The 22,431-nt window shown below is 44.6% G+C and overlaps 1 long non-coding RNA gene across 1 annotated transcript; it reads left to right on the plus strand.

Moving 5' to 3' along the window:
- The first annotated feature begins 14,640 nt into the window (after window positions 1-14,640).
- Window positions 14,641-20,607, plus strand: LOC309560687. The gene is made up of 3 exons (XR_014225517.1): window positions 14,641-15,119; window positions 17,950-18,140; window positions 20,371-20,607. It is a non-coding gene; the product is annotated as an uncharacterized lncRNA (long non-coding RNA).
- The last annotated feature ends 1,824 nt before the right edge of the window (window positions 20,608-22,431 follow it).

The following is a 22,431-nucleotide window of genomic DNA, read 5'->3' on the forward strand; positions in this document are numbered from 1 at the left end:
ATGTTGCCCCCATTTCAGCCTGCCGAATCGCAGTAACATCGTGCAAACATCGCATGACGCCCAAAAAAGGTACAAGAGCTTCTTTGGGGCGTCATGCATTGTTTGCTTGATGTTACCTCGATTTGGCAGGTGGAAATCGCAGCAACATCGCACAGCGTTTGGGGTGCTATTGCAAATCACGGGCAACGCACAGGCGTCCCGCCATTTGCAATGATTTCTGGATCACGGGCAGAATCGCAGTGATTCTGCCTGCGATCGCTACGCTCACATGTGAATGTAGCCTAAAATTCACCGGTCACCAGAGACTGCCATCAGTACCGCCGTGCACCATCGCCCGTCACCTGTCACCCATCAGTGACCATCGCCCGTCACCTGTCACCCCATCAATCACCGTCACCTGTCACCCCATCAGTCATCGTCATCTGTCACCCCATCAGTCACCGTCATCTGTCACCCTATCAATCATCGTCACTTGACACCCCATCAGTGATCGTCACTTGTCACCCCATCAATCATCGTCACATGTCACCCGGTCAGTGATTGTCATCTGTCACCCCATCAATCATCGTCACTTGTCACCTCATCAATCATCGTCACCTGTCACCTCATCAATCATCATCACCTGTCACCCCATCAGTCATCATCACCTGTCACCCCATCAGTCATCGTCACCTTTCACCCCATCAGTCATCGTCACCTGTCACCCCATCAGTCATCGTCACCTGTCACCCCATCAGTCATCGTCACCTGTCACCCCATCAGTCATCGTCACCTGTTTGCCATATACATGCAATCACTTACTGACCGCCTAACGACTATATGCGTCGGCCATTAAAAGCTAAATACTGGGGTTATGGCAGAAGATAGCCCCCATAACCCCGGTATTTTTTGAAACGGCGGGCGGTCGGCTTTCAGATAAGGGTGGCCCCAGTGGCAGATTCGCCGCGGAATTACCCTTACGGTGCAGGGGAAGAGGTGCCCCCCCCTCCTGCCGCGTCCCAGACGTTTTCCCAGCTTACCGGACCCGCTGGCAGCGGGGAAAACTATCCGGTCCCGATCCTCAGAGACAGGAAGTCGAGTGAGGGCAAGATGGCCCTCACTCAACTCTATGGTCTTGGAGGACCGGAGCTACGTCAAAAGACGTTGCCTAGCAACCGGTTTAAAGGGCTGCTTTTTTTTTTGCTTTTTTTTTTTTCCTCTTTCAACAATTTTTTTTTTTCTTTTTTAGTGTAGTTGTGAGGTGTGAGGTCTTTTTGACCCCAGATCTCACAATAAAGAGGACCTGTCATGCCTATTTCTATTACAAGGGATGTTTACATTCCTTGTAATAGGAATAAAAATGATCAAAACATTTTTTTTTCTAAACTGTGTAAAAATAAGAAAATAATAAATAAAATAAATAGGAAAAAAATTAAAGCGCCCTGTCCCCGTTAGCTCGCGCGCAGAAGCAAACGCATACGCAAGTCCCGCCCACATATGTAAACGGTGTTCAAACCATACATGTGAGGTATCGCCGCGATCGTTAGAGCGAGAGCAATAATTTGAGCCCTAGACCTCCTCTGTAACTCTAAGCTAGTAACCTGCAGAAATTTTTAAAATGTTGCCTATGGGGATTTTTAAGTACCAATGTTTGGCGCCATTCTGTGAGCATGCGCAATTTTGAAGCATGACATGTTGGGTATCTAATTACTCGGCGTAACATTATCTTTCACATTATGGAAAAAAAAAATTCTAAATTTACTGTTTTCTTATTTTTTAGATCAAAAAAGTGATTTTTTTTCAAAAAAATTGCATTTGGAAGACTGCTGCGCAAATATGGCGTGATAAAAAATATTGCAACGATCTCCATTTTATTCTCTAGGGTCTCTGCTAAAAAAAAATATATAATGTTTTGGGGTTCCAAGTAGTTTTCTAGCAAAAAAAATGATTTTAGCTTGTAAACACCAAATGTCAAAAATAGGCCCAGTCTTAAAGTGGATAAATGGACAACTTTGTGTAAAGCGCTACTTGGATGTTAGGCCTATGTATGTGGCCAGGCTGTGAAAAAGTGTTACACATGTGGTATCGCCATACTCAGGAGGAATAGCAGAATGTATTTTGGGGTGCAATTTTTGCTATGTACATGCTATGTGTTAGAAATATTGCATAAATGGACAGCTTTGTGTAAAAAAAAATGTGTTTTCATTTTCTTTCCACATTTTCCAAAAACTTGTGGAAAAAAATGACATATTCAAAAGACTCATTATGCCTCAAAAATTATACGTTGGGCTGTTTGCTTTCCAAAATGGGGTCATTTTATGGGGGTTTCCATTGTCCTGGTGCTCCAGGGCCTTCAAAAGTACGATAGGTTGTCAGGAAATTATATGTGTAATTTGTGCTCCTAGAATGCCGGACGGTGCTGGTTGGATGTTAGGCCTCTGTATGTGGCCAGGCTGTGAAAAAGTCTCACACATGTGGTATCGCCATACTCAGAAGGAGTAGTAGAATGTGTTTTGGGGTGTAGTTGCAAGTATACATGTGCTGTGTGAGAGAAATAACCTGTTAATACGGCAATTTGTAAAAAAAAAAAAAAAAATCTTCATTTTGCAAAGCATTGTGGGAAAAAATTACAACTTCAAAAAACTCACCATGCCCCTTATTAAATACCTTGGAATGTCTACTTTCCAAAAAGGGGTCATTTGGGGGGTATTTGTACTTTCCTGACTTTTTAGTGTCTCAAGAAATGAGATAGGCCTTCAGTACATCAGGTGTGATCAAGTGTGATCAATTTTCAATGATACCCACCATAGCTTGTGGACTCTATAACTTTCACAAAAAAAGGAGGGGGGAAGGCGGGACTTTAAATGAAACGCACGGTGGGATTAGCCGTGCGTCTCCATCCCTAATATCAATTGAGACAATGCAAAAAAGGTTGGGACTTTGAATGAGAGACATGACTGAGTAAAAAATGTTATATCATATTTATTGATACATAAGAAAGGGGGTAATAATAATGTATTTCACGTATAGGCTAGCATGGTATAATAACAGTAAAGTGATAAAGTACATATGTACACCCCGACAATAACAATCTCAAAAGAACCAACATGGCAATGAAACAGTAGTACAGAGTATTAGCATGACTTCATAACATCCATTGACTGACGCGTTTCGTGGACTAACGCCACTTCTTCAGAGTCGGTGTATGATCATATCTATAAGTAAATGAGTATAAGCGTATAAGTACATTGCATTAGATGGTAGTCTGGAAATTGGGGGAGAAGGGGAGAAAAAAGGGGGGGAATGGGAAACAAGGTCCCCATAGCCCCAACACTTACACAGTAGTTCCAACAGTGACTGGTTCTGGGGGTGGGGGCAGCAACCCCTGATGTCTCCCCCGGGAGCTGAGGGCACGAGGGGTCCGCGGGTAAGGCGAAGGTGTCACATATAGAGTAAATTTGTAGAAATGTTGCTGGGTAAGCGGAGTATATCTGAATAGAGTAAATGGCCATAATTAATGGTAATTAATTGTATTAGGTATACAACTTGATGTTACTGAACTGAAGTGTGTGGTGAAGGAGAATAAAAATGGTGTGAAGATAGAAAATTAAGTGAGGTGAAATAGGGGGATGTGATGAGGGACTGAGATAATAAATTAAAAAAAAAAAAAAAAAAAAAAATTGTAAAATGGTTATGGTTATGATAAATGTATAACAGTAGCCAAAGTATATCTATATGAAATGAGTATAAATATTAACTGTAATAGATAAGTATGTACTATATAGGGGATATAAGGCTACTTAGTTGGTATGTATAGTAATAGAATATCTACATGACTATGTACTTTGTGAAGAACATAATGCTAGTGAATGGTATATGTAGTAAGGGAGTTGTGGTAAGGGAATGTGAAAACATATTAGCTAGGAAATTATATTGAGTGAATGGGTGTGGGGGTGATATGTGGTGAAGTGAAGTAGTAAAGGCAGAAAAAGAGGGGAGTCATGGGATGGTGGTAAATTGTGAATGAAGTGATAGATGTGAATAAAGACGGAAGAAGCCCGACTGATAGCTGTGCCTGATTAAGGAAGCTTGTAATAGTGACTGAATGAAGAGCGGGGTGAGAAGGGAAGGGAATTGGTGTGAGAGTAGTAGAAGTAGAAAGATGATATAAGATGACCTGTAACAAGAGTAAATCCAGCCAGAAAGGAGAGTGTGACACGCTATAACGCCTGAGCCCGCCGACCATCAAGCGCCCAGCGTCACGAGGTGCAGAGATATGGAGCCGCAGAGCGGAGGCAGACGCCATACCGCCCAGCCGGCTTCCTCTTATGCACCGGATGGAACAGCAGCCGTCGGCGTGCGGCGCCAGATGACGTCACACGCCGGCGCAGAGCGTGACGCCGATGTGTGTCGGGACCGCCCACCCGATCCGCCGTGCTCGAAGAGCATAGGGGGAAGGGGAGGGCCCCCGTCACACATCGCAGCTCCCGAGGTATGCAAAGGGGAGAGAGCCATCACCGCCAGCCAGCACCGCTGGAGCAAACTGGAAAGCCATTAGATGATCACATATAGGCCTGTGAAAATAAATATGTATCAAGTATAGAGTATATATTGTATATAAATATACGAATATAACTGGGGTTGATACCTGTGACTAAAGTGCAAAGAAACCCCCAGCGAAGCAGGAGGGAATCTATATTGACACAGCACGTTTAGGCTAAAAAAATGTAAGCCAATATGTGCAGTCAATGCACTGTGAAACAAAATTGTATCAACCTGTCATGTCTCTCCATCCCTAATTCAGGTAAAACAAGGAGGGGGGAAGGCGGGACTTTAAATGAAACGCACGGTGGGATTAGCCGTGCGTCTCCATCCCTAATATCAATTGAGACAATGCAAAAAAGGTTGGGACTTTGAATGAGAGACATGACTGAGTAAAAAATGTTATATCATATTTATTGATACATAAGAAAGGGGGTAATAATAATGTATTTCACGTATAGGCTAGCATGGTATAATAACAGTAAAGTGATAAAGTACATATGTACACCCCGACAATAACAATCTCAAAAGAACCAACATGGCAATGAAACAGTAGTACAGAGTATTAGCATGACTTCATAACATCCATTGACTGACGCGTTTCGTGGACTAACGCCACTTCTTCAGAGTCAGTGTATGATCATATCTATAAGTAAATGAGTATAAGCGTATAAGTAGTGAAAAAATAAAGGTGCGCTGATAAACGTGCGTAAAGCTGCTACCAAGATATATATGTGATATAAATGTAAAGAAAGGTTGGTGCGCTAAACTTAAATTCCACAAATATATAAACAATGCATACAAATGTAAATATGGTGAAAAAATCAAAAGTCCATTCTCTTGTGACAACGTGCAAATGAATAAACTTTGAAGTGACTTGAAACGAATTGTGATTCCTGTAACTCGATAAATTGTGTATGACCACCACGTGAAACGATCCCCACCACCGACAAGCTGTTCTTCTTACCAGATAGACAGATATATACGTGAGTTGATTAATAATACAGCTACTCACTCCCCATGCAGCTTCACCCAAGGTGTGTGTGTAAGCCGCTTACCAGATATCAATATGGTTGAGCATGGGAATACAATCTCATCTCTTCAGAATCGAGGCTGTCTGTTGGTGTGGCGATCCCAATACAAAGTATAGTGTCTCCTTGTGACTCCGCAACGGATCTTGCTATATGTAGTCAGTGTGAATGATATTCTTTGCAGACTGGATGGCCGGTGATTAGCTGTCAGGTCTCAAATGTACTCTTCAGTAGCATTTTCAAATAAAAATTCTGACAGGTAGGCCTGAGGCACCGCTCTCCGCTCACCACCAGCCCAGGGCCTGCTTCCTCCGTCCTGCCTCTGTTGATGCGTATAAGTACATTGCATTAGATGGTAGTCTGGAAATTGAATTAGGGATGGAGAGACATGACAGGTTGATACAATTTTGTTTCACAGTGCATTGACTGCACATATTGGCTTACATTTTTTTAGCCTAAACGTGCTGTGTCAATATAGATTCCCTCCTGCTTCGCTGGGGGTTTCTTTGCACTTTAGTCACAGGTATCAACCCCAGTTATATTCGTATATTTATATACAATATATACTCTATACTTGATACATATTTATTTTCACAGGCCTATATGTGATCATCTAATGGCTTTCCAGTTTGCTCCAGCGGTGCTGGCTGGCGGTGATGGCTCTCTCCCCTTTGCATACCTCGGGAGCTGCGATGTGTGACGGGGGCCCTCCCCTTCCCCCTATGCTCTTCGAGCACGGCGGATCGGGTGGGCGGTCCCGACACACATCGGCGTCACGCTCTGCGCCGGCGTGTGACGTCATCTGGCGCCGCACGCCGACGGCTGCTGTTCCATCCGGTGCATAAGAGGAAGCCGGCTGGGCGGTATGGCGTCTGCCTCCGCTCTGCGGCTCCATATCTCTGCACCTCGTGACGCTGGGCGCTTGATGGTCGGCGGGCTCAGGCGTTATAGCGTGTCACACTCTCCTTTCTGGCTGGATTTACTCTTGTTACAGGTCATCTTATATCATCTTTCTACTTCTACTACTCTCACACCAATTCCCTTCCCTTCTCACCCCGCTCTTCATTCAGTCACTATTACAAGCTTCCTTAATCAGGCACAGCTATCAGTCGGGCTTCTTCCGTCTTTATTCACATCTATCACTTCATTCACAATTTACCACCATCCCATGACTCCCCTCTTTTTCTGCCTTTACTACTTCACTTCACCACATATCACCCCCACACCCATTCACTCAATATAATTTCCTAGCTAATATGTTTTCACATTCCCTTACCACAACTCCCTTACTACATATACCATTCACTAGCATTATGTTCTTCACAAAGTACATAGTCATGTAGATATTCTATTACTATACATACCAACTAAGTAGCCTTATATCCCCTATATAGTACATACTTATCTATTACAGTTAATATTTATACTCATTTCATATAGATATACTTTGGCTACTGTTATACATTTATCATAACCATAACCATTTTACAATTTTTTTTTTTTTTTTTTATTTATTATCTCAGTCCCTCATCACATCCCCCTATTTCACCTCACTTAATTTTCTATCTTCACACCATTTTTATTCTCCTTCACCACACACTTCAGTTCAGTAACATCAAGTTGTATACCTAATACAATTAATTACCATTAATTATGGCCATTTACTCTATTCAGATATACTCCGCTTACCCAGCAACATTTCTACAAATTTACTCTATATGTGACACCTTCGCCTTACCCGCGGACCCCTCGTGCCCTCAGCTCCCGGGGGAGACATCAGGGGTTGCTGCCCCCACCCCCAGAACCAGTCACTGTTGGAACTACTGTGTAAGTGTTGGGGCTATGGGGACCTTGTTTCCCATTCCCCCCCTTTTTTCTCCCCTTCTCCCCCAATTTCCAGACTACCATCTAATGCAATGTACTTATACGCTTATACTCATTTACTTATAGATATGATCATACACCGACTCTGAAGAAGTGGCGTTAGTCCACGAAACGCGTCAGTCAATGGATGTTATGAAGTCATGCTAATACTCTGTACTACTGTTTCATTGCCATGTTGGTTCTTTTGAGATTGTTATTGTCGGGGTGTACATATGTACTTTATCACTTTACTGTTATTATACCATGCTAGCCTATACGTGAAATACATTATTATTACCCCCTTTCTTATGTATCAATAAATATGATATAACATTTTTTACTCAGTCATGTCTCTCATTCAAAGTCCCAACCTTTTTTGCATTGTCTCAATTGATATTAGGGATGGAGACGCACGGCTAATCCCACCGTGCGTTTCATTTAAAGTCCCGCTTTCCCCCCTCCTTGTTTTACCTGAATTAGGGATGGAGAGACATGACAGGTTGATACAATTTTGTTTCACAGTGCATTGACTGCACATATTGGCTTACATTTTTTTAGCCTAAACGTGCTGTATCAATATAGATTCCCTCCTGCTTCGCTGGGGGTTTCTTTGCACTTTAGTCACAGGTATCAACCCCAGTTATATTCGTATATTTATATACAATATATACTCTATACTTGATACATATTTATTTTCACAGGCCTATATGTGATCATCTAATGGCTTTCCAGTTTGCTCCAGCGGTGCTGGCTGGCGGTGATGGCTCTCTCCCCTTTGCATACCTCGGGAGCTGCGATGTGTGACGGGGGCCCTCCCCTTCCCCCTATGCTCTTCGAGCACGGCGGATCGGGTGGGCGGTCCCGACACACATCGGCGTCACGCTCTGCGCCGGCGTGTGACGTCATCTGGCGCCGCACGCCGACGGCTGCTGTTCCATCCGGTGCATAAGAGGAAGCCGGCTGGGCGGTATGGCGTCTGCCTCCGCTCTGCGGCTCCATATCTCTGCACCTCGTGACGCTGGGCGCTTGATGGTCGGCGGGCTCAGGCGTTATAGCGTGTCACACTCTCCTTTCTGGCTGGATTTACTCTTGTTACAGGTCATCTTATATCATCTTTCTACTTCTACTACTCTCACACCAATTCCCTTCCCTTCTCACCCCGCTCTTCATTCAGTCACTATTACAAGCTTCCTTAATCAGGCACAGCTATCAGTCGGGCTTCTTCCGTCTTTATTCACATCTATCACTTCATTCACAATTTACCACCATCCCATGACTCCCCTCTTTTTCTGCCTTTACTACTTCACTTCACCACATATCACCCCCACACCCATTCACTCAATATAATTTTCTAGCTAATATGTTTTCACATTCCCTTACCACAACTCCCTTACTACATATACCATTCACTAGCATTATGTTCTTCACAAAGTACATAGTCATGTAGATATTCTATTACTATACATACCAACTAAGTAGCCTTATATCCCCTATATAGTACATACTTATCTATTACAGTTAATATTTATACTCATTTCATATAGATATACTTTGGCTACTGTTATACATTTATCATAACCATAACCATTTTACAATTTTTTTTTTTTTTTTTTTTTTTTATTTATTATCTCAGTCCCTCATCACATCCCCCTATTTCACCTCACTTAATTTTCTATCTTCACACCATTTTTATTCTCCTTCACCACACACTTCAGTTCAGTAACATCAAGTTGTATACCTAATACAATTAATTACCATTAATTATGGCCATTTACTCTATTCAGATATACTCCGCTTACCCAGCAACATTTCTACAAATTTACTCTATATGTGACACCTTCACCTTACCCGCGGACCCCTCGTGCCCTCAGCTCCCGGGGGAGACATCAGGGGTTGCTGCCCCCACCCCCAGAACCAGTCACTGTTGGAACTACTGTGTAAGTGTTGGGGCTATGGGGACCTTGTTTCCCATTCCCCCCCTTTTTTCTCCCCTTCTCCCCCAATTTCCAGACTACCATCTAATGCAATGTACTTATACGCTTATACTCATTTACTTATAGATATGATCATACACCGACTCTGAAGAAGTGGCGTTAGTCCACGAAACGCGTCAGTCAATGGATGTTATGAAGTCATGCTAATACTCTGTACTACTGTTTCATTGCCATGTTGGTTCTTTTGAGATTGTTATTGTCGGGGTGTACATATGTACTTTATCACTTTACTGTTATTATACCATGCTAGCCTATACGTGAAATACATTATTATTACCCCCTTTCTTATGTATCAATAAATATGATATAACATTTTTTACTCAGTCGTGTCTCTCATTCAAAGTCCCAACCTTTTTTGCATTGTCTCAATTGATATTAGGGATGGAGACGCACGGCTAATCCCACCGTGCGTTTCATTTAAAGTCCCGCCTTCCCCCCTCCTTGTTTTACCTGAATTAGGGATGGAGAGACATGACAGGTTGATACAATTTTGTTTCACAGTGCATTGACTGCACATATTGGCTTACATTTTTTTAGCCTAAACGTGCTGTGTCAATATAGATTCCCTCCTGCTTCGCTGGGGGTTTCTTTGCACTTTAGTCACAGGTATCAACCCCAGTTATATTCGTATATTTATATACAATATATACTCTATACTTGATACATATTTATTTTCACAGGCCTATATGTGATCATCTAATGGCTTTCCAGTTTGCTCCAGCGGTGCTGGCTGGCGGTGATGGCTCTCTCCCCTTTGCATACCTCGGGAGCTGCGATGTGTGACGGGGGCCTTCCCCTTCCCCCTATGCTCTTCGAGCACGGCGGATCGGGTGGGCGGTCCCGACACACATCGGCGTCACGCTCTGCGCCGGTGTGTGACGTCATCTGGCGCCGCACGCCGACGGCTGCTGTTCCATCCGGTGCATAAGAGGAAGCCGGCTGGGCGGTATGGCGTCTGCCTCCGCTCTGCGGCTCCATATCTCTGCACCTCGTGACGCTGGGCGCTTGATGGTCGGCGGGCTCAGGCGTTATAGCGTGTCACACTCTCCTTTCTGGCTGGATTTACTCTTGTTACAGGTCATCTTATATCATCTTTCTACTTCTACTACTCTCACACCAATTCCCTTCCCTTCTCACCCCGCTCTTCATTCAGTCACTATTACAAGCTTCCTTAATCAGGCACAGCTATCAGTCGGGCTTCTTCCGTCTTTATTCACATCTATCACTTCATTCACAATTTACCACCATCCCATGACTCCCCTCTTTTTCTGCCTTTACTACTTCACTTCACCACATATCACCCCCACACCCATTCACTCAATATAATTTCCTAGCTAATATGTTTTCACATTCCCTTACCACAACTCCCTTACTACATATACCATTCACTAGCATTATGTTCTTCACAAAGTACATAGTCATGTAGATATTCTATTACTATACATACCAACTAAGTAGCCTTATATCCCCTATATAGTACATACTTATCTATTACAGTTAATATTTATACTCATTTCATATAGATATACTTTGGCTACTGTTATACATTTATCATAACCATAACCATTTTACAATTTTTTTTTTTTTTTTTTTTATTTATTATCTCAGTCCCTCATCACATCCCCCTATTTCACCTCACTTAATTTTCTATCTTCACACCATTTTTATTCTCCTTCACCACACACTTCAGTTCAGTAACATCAAGTTGTATACCTAATACAATTAATTACCATTAATTATGGCCATTTACTCTATTCAGATATACTCCGCTTACCCAGCAACATTTCTACAAATTTACTCTATATGTGACACCTTCGCCTTACCCGCGGACCCCTCGTGCCCTCAGCTCCCGGGGGAGACATCAGGGGTTGCTGCCCCCACCCCCAGAACCAGTCACTGTTGGAACTACTGTGTAAGTGTTGGGGCTATGGGGACCTTGTTTCCCATTCCCCCCCTTTTTTCTCCCCTTCTCCCCCAATTTCCAGACTACCATCTAATGCAATGTACTTATACGCTTATACACATTTACTTATAGATATGATCATACACCGACTCTGAAGAAGTGGCGTTAGTCCACGAAACGCGTCAGTCAATGGATGTTATGAAGTCATGCTAATACTCTGTACTACTGTTTCATTGCCATGTTGGTTCTTTTGAGATTGTTATTGTCGGGGTGTACATATGTACTTTATCACTTTACTGTTATTATACCATGCTAGCCTATACGTGAAATACATTATTATTACCCCCTTTCTTATGTATCAATAAATATGATATAACATTTTTTATTCAGTCATGTCTCTCATTCAAAGTCCCAACTTTTTTTGCATTGTCTCTATAACTTTCACAAAGACCAAATAATATACACTTACTTGGGTTATTTTTACCAAAGATAAGTAGCAGTAAAAATTTTGGCCAAAATTTGTGAAGAAAAATGACAAATTTGCAAAATTTTATGACAAAAACAAAGAAAAATGCGTTTTTTCACAATATTTTCAGTCTTTTTTTATTTATAGCACAAAAAATAAAAAACCCAGTAGTGATTAAATACCTTCAAAAGAAAGCTCTATTTGTGTGAAAAAAAGGACACAATTTTTGAATGGGTACAGTGTTGCATGACTGAGTAATTCTCAGTCAAAGTGTGAGAGCGCTGAAAGCTGAAAATCGGTCTGGGCAGGAAGGGGGTGAAAGTGCACTGTAGGTAAGTGGTTAAAAGTGGTATTTTCTTTTTTTTTCCCCTCCATAGCCTGCAGCAGAGCTGACTGATATAAGACACTGCTGTTCACATGTGCTATTGATAAATCACCAATTTTATATCATATTTTCTATTCTGCTATTCAATCTACACCTTTGGGTAAAAACAATTAAATTGCAGGATAGTCTGTATCGATACGTGTGAGATACACCTTTCCAATTTTTGGGGCACATCTCATACTGCCGAGGATTTGAGGGTGCTTCAGTTTGCCTCCTGCCTGTTCCGAACTCCTCCTACTCCTCATCCTGCCTTTGGGGGTACAAAAAATAGTAATTTGGGCCTAGTCTGGGTCTCTACGTGTGAGATACATACACCTTTTGATATCATATTTTCTATTCCGCTATTCAATCTACACCCTTGGGGTAAAAACAATTAAATTGCGGGATAGTCTGTATCGGTACGTGTTAGATACACCTTTCCAATTTTTGGGGCACATCTCATACTGCCGAGGATTTGAGGGTGCTTCAGTTTGCCTCCTGCCTGTTCCGAACTCCTCCTACTCCTCATCCTGCCTTTGGGGGTACAAAAAATAGTAATTTGGGCCTAGTCTGGGTCTCTACGTGTGAGATACATACACCTTTTGATATCATATTTTCTATTCCGCTATTCAATCTACACCTTTGGAGTAAAAACAATTAAATTGCGGGATAGTCTGTGTCGGTACGTGTGAGATACACCTTTCCAATTTTTGGGGCGCATCTCATACTGCCGAGGATTTGAGGGTGCTTCAGTGTGCCTCCTGCCTGTTCCGAACTCCTCCTACTCCTCATCCTGCCTTTGGGGGTACAAAAAATAGTAATTTGGGCCTAGTCTGGGTCTGTACGTGTGAGATACATACACCTTTTGATATCATATTTTCTATTCCGCTATTCAATCTACACCCTTGGGGTAAAAACAATTAAATTGCGGGATAGTCTGTATCGGTACATGTGAGATACACCTTTCCAATTTTTGGGGCGCATCTCATACCGCCGAGGATTGCAGGGTGCTGCAGTGTGCCTCCTGCCTGTTCTGAACTCCTCCTACTCCTCATCCTGCCTTTGGGGGTACAAAAAATAGTAATTTGGGCCTAGTCTGGGTCTGTACGTGTGAGATACATACACCTTTTGATATCATATTTTCTATTCCGCTATTCAATCTACACCCTTGGGGGTAAAAAGAATTAAATTGTGGCATAGTCTGTATCAGTACGTGTGAGATACACCTTCCAAATTTTTGGGGCGCATCTTCCACTGCCGAGGATTGCAGGGTGCTTCAGTTTGCCTCCTGTTCCGAACTCCTCCTACACCTCATCCTGCCTTTAGGGTACAAAAAATTGTAATCGGGGCCTAGTCTGTGTTTGTACGTGTGAGTTAGATACACCGTTTTATACATTTTTTTCTATTCCGCTATTCAATCTACACCCTTGGGGGTAAAAAGAATTAAATTGCGGCATAGTTTGTATCGGTACGTGTGAGATACACCTTCCAAATTTTTGGGGCGCATCTTCCACCGCCGACGATTGTAGGGTGCTTCAGTTTGCCTCCTGTTCCAAACTCCTCCTACTCCTCATCCTGCCTTTAGGGTACAAAAAATAGTAATCAGGGCCTAGTCTGGGTCTGTACGTGTGAGATACATACACCTTTTGATATCATATTTTCTATTCCGCTATTCAATCTACACCTTGGGGGTAAAAACAATTAAATTGCGGGATAGTCTGTATCGGTACGTGTGAGATACACCTTTTAAATTTGTTTGGTGCATCTTCCACCGCCGAAAATTTGCAGGGTGCTTCAGTTTGCCTCCTGTTCCTAACTCCTCCTACTCCTCTTCCTCATCCTCTAACGCCTCCTCATCCGGTCAGCGTAACACCTTCACTACAAACTTCAGCACAGCCAGGGGTAAACGACAGCAGGCAGTTTTAAAACTTGCCTGTTTGGGTGAAAAATCCCACACCGCGCAGGAGATGTGGAGGAGCATGGAACAGCAGACCGATGAGTTGTTGGTGCCAGCGAGCCTCAAGCCCGGCCTGGTGGTGTGCGATAATGGGCGAAATCTCATAGCAGCTCTGGCCCTAGCTGGTTTGACGCACATCCTTTGCCTGCCGCATGTGCTGAATTTGGTGGTGCAGAGGTTCCTTCAAAATTACCCCGATATGTCAGAGCTGCTGCAGAAAGTGCAGGCCGTCTGTGCGCACTTTCGGCGTTCTCACCCTGCTTCTGCTCGCCTGTCATCGTTGCAGCGTAACTTTGGCTTTCCCGCTCACCGCCTCATATGTGACGTGCCCACAGGGTGGAACTCTACCCTGCACATGCTGGCAAGACTGTGTGAGCAGCAGCAGGCCAGAGCGGAGGTTCAGCTGCAGCACACATGCGTGAGTCGCTCTGCAGAACAGCACCACTTCACCAATAACTGGGCTTCCATGCGAGACCTGTGTGCCTTGTTGCACTGTTTTGAGTACTCCACCAACATGGAGAGTGCCTATGGTGCCGTTCTCAGCGTTACTATCCCACTTGTATACCTTTTTGAAAAATTGCTGGATGATGGATGAGGATGAGGAGGAGGAGGAACCATGTTCACAGCAGGGTGGCACCCAGGCCAGCTCGTGGCCATCACTGGTGCGTGGCTGGGGGTATACAGAGGACACAAATGATACACCTTCCACAGAGGGCAGCCTTTTGTTGCCTCTGGGCAGCCTGGCACACATGAGTGATTACATGCTGCAATGTCTGCGCAACGACCGCCAAGTTGCCCACATTCTAACTTGTGCTGATTACTGGTTGGCAAGTCTCCTGACCGGGACATAGGGTTTCCATGATCTGCCTAGCCAGAAGGCCTGGCAGAACCCCGTTCTTCATGGTAGCCGAAGCCACCTCGAATACTAGGTCAGGGGTGCTTTCTCGAAGAGAGACCCCCCAGGAGGAAGGAACCTGAGGGCCACACATCAAACCTTCCAAGCCCCCATCACTCCAGCAGGTTTCCATAGCCGATAAAAGGATGTGAATAGCCTCAAAGTCAAAGACAAGGAAGTACCACATAAGCAGCGCTTAAATGAGTGCATACATAAACCATATGTGCAAAATACAGCAATCAAGTGAGATAGATGTACTAGTAATAAATACAAAAGTCCATCTTGACCAATCGGAAAGGGGATGACCCGTCACCATGAAGTGAAAAGATAATGGATGGCAAACTTCCACCGCGTGACCCCTTAGGCAGTCAACACTCACTGAATGCCTGAAACAACTGAGCCTTCAGAGTACCAATATAAATCCCGGATCACTCCTCAGGATAATCAACACTGGCAGGTGAATCTCTCTCAGGAAAGCTCACAGAAGACTGGAACACTCAGAACGGCATCACATGTGTATGAAAGGGAAAACTCATAGGGCAGTAGTTCTAAAAACTTTATTGTAAAAAAACCCAAGCCCCGTCCCCCTCACATAAAACTCACATGTAAATTGTAAATATTAGGCATATAAACGAGAGGAGATGGCCAGAAGGTTCAGCGACCGATGGCTCACCAGTATCATACCGTCCCCAGGGTACCGGATCAAGACACCGCCGCTGCTCCCCAGACAGTCCTGCTATCACGTTCGCCTATCTCCGCTCCGCCGTGTTCCCGACACTTGGTAGCACTCGTCAGCGTTCGGCGATTTCCGCCTACAACTCGCCGACAGCACGTAGTGGTTGGGGTGGTAGCGTGCTCACGCCCTGACGCGTTTCATCTGATTGGCTGACTTCAACTGAGGGCGTGAGCATGCAAATCACCCCCGCTATTTATCTCCCTCCTCGCCGCTACACTTAACCCTTAATGGCCAATCAGACATGCGAACATGACGATAGCCAATAGGGAAAGTGTGCTGGTTCCTAGGAGATCATTGATACCCAGAGGACATTGGAATATATACTATTCACAATCTGATCTGTGCTAACTTCCCCTATGCAGGCATAAATTGTCACACAGGAGAAGTAAAGCTTGCATACACCCCAACTGGATCTGATCAATAGCAATATGTATTAGAGAACTACCGACAGCCGTAGAACCATCAGTCATCTCCCCTTGTTTTCACAATGCTATCATTATTCATAAACCACTTATGACTGGATTTCGTAAGTATACAAAGTCCATGCACTAACTCCCTAGGCTTCTACCTGGAGTTGTGCTGAAAGTGGAACCTATGACGATCTCAACAAATACAATGTATGGAGACCTCACAGATTCAACCTATATTAAATCGAGAAACAAGGCAGAATACCAAAATGAATGAAACACAGCCTTATTATCAACTATTTAAAATAAATAATATAAATATCATCTTTTAAAAGTAAAAAGATGATATTTATATTATTTATTTTAAATAGTTGATAATAAGGCTGTGTTTCATTCATTTTGGTATTCTGCCTTGTTTCTCGATTTAATATAGGTTGAATCTGTGAGGTCTCCATACATTGTATTTGTTGAGATCGTCATAGGTTCCACTTTCAGCACAACTCCAGGTAGAAGCCTAGGGAGTTAGTGCATGGACTTTGTATACTTACGAAATCCAGTCATAAGTGGTTTATGAATAATGATAGCATTGTGAAAACAAGGGGAGATGACTGATGGTTCTACGGCTGTCGGTAGTTCTCTAATACATATTGCTATTGATCAGATCCAGTTGGGGTGTATGCAAGCTTTACTTCTCCTGTGTGACAATTTATGCCTGCATAGGGGAAGTTAGCACAGATCAGATTGTGAATAGTATATATTCCAATGTCCTCTGGGTATCAATGATCTCCTAGGAACCAGCACACTTTCCCTATTGGCTATCGTCATGTTCGCATGTCTGATTGGCCATTAAGGGTTAAGTGTAGCGGCGAGGAGGGAGATAAATAGCGGGGGTGATTTGCATGCTCACGCCCTCAGTTGAAGTCAGCCAATCAGACGAAACGCGTCAGGGCGTGAGCACGCTACCACCCCAACCACTACGTGCTGTCGGCGAGTTGTAGGCGGAAATCGCCGAACGCTGACGAGTGCTACCAAGTGTCGGGAACACGGCGGAGCGGAGATAGGCGAACGTGATAGCAGGACTGTCTGGGGAGCAGCGGCGGTGTCTTGATCCGGTACCCTGGGGACGGTATGATACTGGTGAGCCATCGGTCGCTGAACCTTCTGGCCATCTCCTCTCGTTTATATGCCTAATATTTACAATTTACATGTGAGTTTTATGTGAGGGGGACGGGGCTTGGGTTTTTTTACAATAAAGTTTTTAGAACTACTGCCCTATGAGTTTTCCCTTTCATACACATGTGATGCCGTTCTGAGTGTTCCAGTCTTCTGTGAGCTTTCCTGAGAGAGATTCACCTGCCAGTGTTGATTATCCTGAGGAGTGATCCGGGATTTATATTGGTACTCTGAAGGCTCAGTTGTTTCAGGCATTTGGTGAGTGTTGACTGCCTAAGGGGTCACGCGGTGGAAGTTTGCCATCCATTATCTTTTCACTTCATGGTGACGGGTCATCCCCTTTCCGATTGGTCAAGATGGACTTTTGTATTTATTACTAGTACATCTATCTCACTTGATTGCTGTATTTTGCACATATGGTTTATGTATGCACTCATTTAAGCGCTGCTTATGTGGTACTTCCTTGTCTTTGACTTTGAGGCTATTCACATCCTTTTATCAGATTTTATTCATCAAAGCAGCTGCTAGACACTGCTATTTACTGTATTATACAGTTTAGCAAGTTCACATCCTTCTACCAGCGCAGGGTGATAGAGATATTGGGCTTAGGTTTATATTCTCTGTCTTTATGTTTTGCAGGTTTCCATAGCCGCCACCCAATCTTGGTCAGGCAGAATGACATCACAGCGCCCCCACTGTATAACTTATAACAACTGATACTACACTTGATCTTAGCCAAAAGGTCGAGAAGCGATGCTGGTGGAATTCCCATATGACGGCAGGGGCACATTGAAAGCACAAAGGCAAAGGCAGAGGAGGAGGAGGAGTAGGTCACCAATGCACCCAGGGCACCGCCGGCACCTCAGAGAGCAGGGTTAGCATGTATGAAATGTGGAAAAGGTTTGTCGGCACGCCACAAAAACCAGGACCACCAGCTGTTTTTTGTTTATAAGCCCGTGGTGTGTGAACACACTCAGACTATCACCCGGCGGGTGCATAAAAAAGTACACAGGGTGTACACATGGTCCTCCTCCCGAACGAGGAAGGGCCCTGACCCTGATCTCCCGGGGCGCAAGGCTGCTGACAGGGACTGGTGTACTTACACTGGCAAAGTACTAGGTGGGTGAACCAAGCCAAAAGGCCATATCCATACCCCCCCCCAAGACGTTCCGGGACAGTCCCAAGGACCTACACCCTACTAATCAGATTATGTGTGCAAATAAAGTGTACCGCCACATTACAAAAAGACAAACGTGAAGCACACAAACAATAAAGAGTGGGGGAAAGGGAGGTGGAGAAGTGCAAGCCCGAAGCTGTAATGAAAGGACAAAAACACACAAGGGAGAGTTGGGGAAGGGGAAATCGCTAGACCTCCTCTTCCTCCATGAGATCCATTAGGTTATAGTCTCTGAGCAGACTATGGACCAGTCTGCGACAGTCCTCAATGGGCATCCTCTCTCGCTGGTAGATAAGGCACTTTTTGGCGCACCATAAAGCGTCCTTAAAGGAACACAGAACCTGCCAGGTATTGTCAATGTCCTCTTGGGAAAAAGTTCCACCAAATAATCCATTTAGCACACCAAAGTGTGTGATGGCAGTCTGTGGTAGAAAGTCCTTAAGTTCAGGTTCCAAGGCCCTAAACAGGCTCTGTGCAAAGGGGCACTCCCAGAAAACCTGCAAAGCAGTTTCCTCCTGGATGAACGATTCCTCTATTCAATATACACCCATGCGGGTGAAAATAATGCAATTGCGGCCTAGTCTGTACGTGTGAGATATACCCTTTTATATACTTTTGTTCTATTCCGCTATTCAATATACACCCATGCAGGTAACAAAAATTAAATTGCGGCATAGTCTGTATGTGTGAGATGCACCCTTTTAGATACTATTGTTCTATTCCGCTATTCAATATACACCCATGCGGGTGAAAAGAATTCAATTGTGGCCTAGTCTGTACGTGTGAGATACACCCTTTTATATACTTTTGTTCTATTCCGCTATTCAATATACACCCATGCAGGTGAAAAAAATTAAATTGCGGCATAGTCTGTATGTGTACGTGTGAGATACACCCTTCCGATTTGTTTGGCGTATCTCCTTCCACCACGGAGGATTGCAGGGCGCTTCAGTTTGCTTCCTGTTCCTAACTCCTCCTACTCCGCTTCCTCATCCTCTACCGCCTCCTCATCCGGTCAGCGTAACACCTTCACCACCAAATTCAGCAGAGCCAGGGGTAAACGACAGCAGGCAGTTTTAAAACTTGCATGTTTGGGGGAAAAATCCCACACCGCGCATGAGTTGTGGAGGAACATGGAACAGCAGACCGATGAGTTGTTGGTGCCAGCGAGCCTCAAGCCCGGCATGGTGGTGTGCGATAACGGGAGAAATCTCATAGCAGCTCTGGGCCTAGCCGATTTGACACACATCCCTTGCCTGCAGCATGTGCTGAATTTGGTGGTGCAGAGGTTCCTTCAAAATTACCCCGATATGTCAAAGCTGCTGCAGAAAGTGCAGGCCGTCTGTGTGCACTTTCGGCGTTCTCACCCTACTGCTGCTCGCCTGTCAGCGTTGCAGCGTAACTTTGGCCTTCCCGCTCACCGCCTCATATGTGATATGCCCACAAGGTGGAACTCCACCTTGCACATGCTGGAAAGACTGTGCAAGCAGCAGGCCATATTGGAGTTTCAGCTGCAGCACGCACGCGTGAGTCGCTCTGCGGAACAGCACCACTTCACCACCAATAACTGGGCCTCCATGCGAGACCTGTGTGCTTTGTTGCGCTGTTTTGAGTACTCCACCAACATGGCCAGTGCCGATGACGCCGTTGTCAGCTTAACTATCCCACTTCTAGGCCTCCTTGAAAAAACGCATCGGGCGATGATGGAAGAGGATGTGGCACAGGAGGAGGAGGAGGAAGAAGAGGAGGAAGAGGGATCATTTCCATGGCTTTTAGGGCAGTCATTCACAAGTGGCTCCGAGGGTGGGTTCCTGCACCCACAAACGCCAGGTACACAATTGTCCAGCAGGGGCACAGTTCTGGAGGATGAGGAGGAGGAGGAGGAGATGGAGGAGGAGATGGAACCATGTTCACAGCAGTGTGGCACCCAGGCCAGCTCATGGCCATCACTGGTGCGTGGCTGGGGGGGATACAGAAGACACAGACGATACACCTCCCACAGAGGACAGCCTTTCGTTGCCTCTGGGCAGCCTGGCACACATGAGCGATTACATGCTGCAGTGTCTCCACAACGACCGCCGAGTTGCCCACATTCTAACTTGTGCTGATTACTGGGTGGCCACGCTGCTGGATCCCCGTTACAAGGACAACGTACCGTCCTTAATTCACTCACTGGAGCGTGATCGCAAGACGCGATGCTGCTGGCATTCCCACCTGACAGCGGGGCCACAGTGGAAGCACAAGGCCAAGGCAGAGGAGGAGGAGGAGGAAGAGGTCGCCAATGCAGCCAGGGCACCGCCAGCACCTCAGAAGAACCCTTCAACTTCTAGGTCTCCAAATTGGGCACATGGCCTGAGCTTGCCCTTTACGCCTTGGAGGTATTGGCCTGCCCTGCAGCCAGTGTATTATCTGAACGTGTAGCACGGCTGGGGGCATTATCACAGACAAGCGCAGCCGCCTGTCCAGAGACAATGTGGACAAGCTCACGTTCATTAAAATGAACCAGGCATGGATCCCACAGGACTTTTCCGTACCTTGTGCAGAATAGAGATGGATACCGACCTTACCCAGCCATTGTTATATTTTTGATCTTTCTCACTCTTTTGGGGTGTACCCTAATTTAAAATGACTGAAAAAAGCAGTGTTGGCTACCTTGTCCCCCTCCACCGCCGCTTCCACCTACACCGCCACATCCACCGCCACCTCAACCTCCCTCCTTCTCCATATGGGCCTCGTCCTTCACAGATGAAAAAAATTGTTTTATTTTTCTGTTTTTTTTGTTGTTTTAAGTTTTTTCCCTATCCACATTTGTTTGCAGAGCACTTGCCATGCTCTTAACTACGTTTTGCTGCCATTTGCAGCCCTTTCCATTGATGTTTTAGAGCCATTTTAGTGCCTGAAAGTTCGGGTCCCCATTGATTTCAATGGGGTTCGGTGTCCGGGTAAAGTTCGGAAAAAGTCCGGGACACGGACCCGGACTTTTTTTTCAAGTTCGGCCGAACCCGCCGAACACGGACATCCAGGTGTCCGCTCAACTCTACTAAATGACACTTTTGAAGCAGGAGTAACAGAACTGCTTCCACTCTCTTCCACAGCCCCTGTATTACAATGCTAGAGATTTGGCCGGGCTATGTTATATACTGGGGGTCATATTCACTAATGATTGGCCTCTGGACCCCCTAGTCACTCCAATCACATTCCTAGCATCCTCCTGCCCCCTCGATTGGCTTTTACTGATGGTTCTGGTCCAATCACAGGCTTTTAAAGCCCAGTTCCTGTCCCATTGCATTTTGGTCGGTTCTGGTTACCGAATTCCGAACAGTCAATGTTCAGGTCGAACCGATGGTCGACCTGAACCGTTCGATCATCCCTAGTCTCCATTTGAGGTCACGTTAGTGACATTAACTACTTCAGCCCTGGAAGGTTTTACCCCCTTAATGACCAGGCAATTTTTTCGATTCGGGACTGCGTTGCTTTAACTAAGAATTGCGCAGTCCTGCCATGCTGTTCCCAAATACAACTGATGTCCTTTTTTTTCCCACAAATAGAACTTTCTTTTGGTGGTATTTGATTACCTCTGCGTTTTTTAGATTTTGTGCTATAAACAAAAAAAGAGCGACAATTTTTAAAAAAGAAAACAAAATTTTTCACATTCTGCTATAAAACATTCCCAATAAAAACATTTAAAAAATCTATTTTTTTCGTCAGTTTAGGCCAATTTGTATTCTGTTACATATTTTTGGTAAAAAAAATCCCAAAAAGCGTATATTAATTGGTTTGTGCAAAAGTTATAGCGTTTACAAACTATGGGATAGATTTTTGGACTTTTTATTTTTTTTGTTTTTTTTATTAGTAATAGCGGCGATCAGCGATTTTTAGCGGGACTGGGACATTGCGGCGGACAAATCTGACACTAAGTGACACTTTTTGGGGACCAGTGACAC

This window comes from Pelophylax lessonae (genome assembly GCF_965119305.1).
Source record: "Pelophylax lessonae genome assembly, chromosome: 7".
Taxonomy (NCBI): Eukaryota; Metazoa; Chordata; class Amphibia; order Anura; family Ranidae; genus Pelophylax; species Pelophylax lessonae.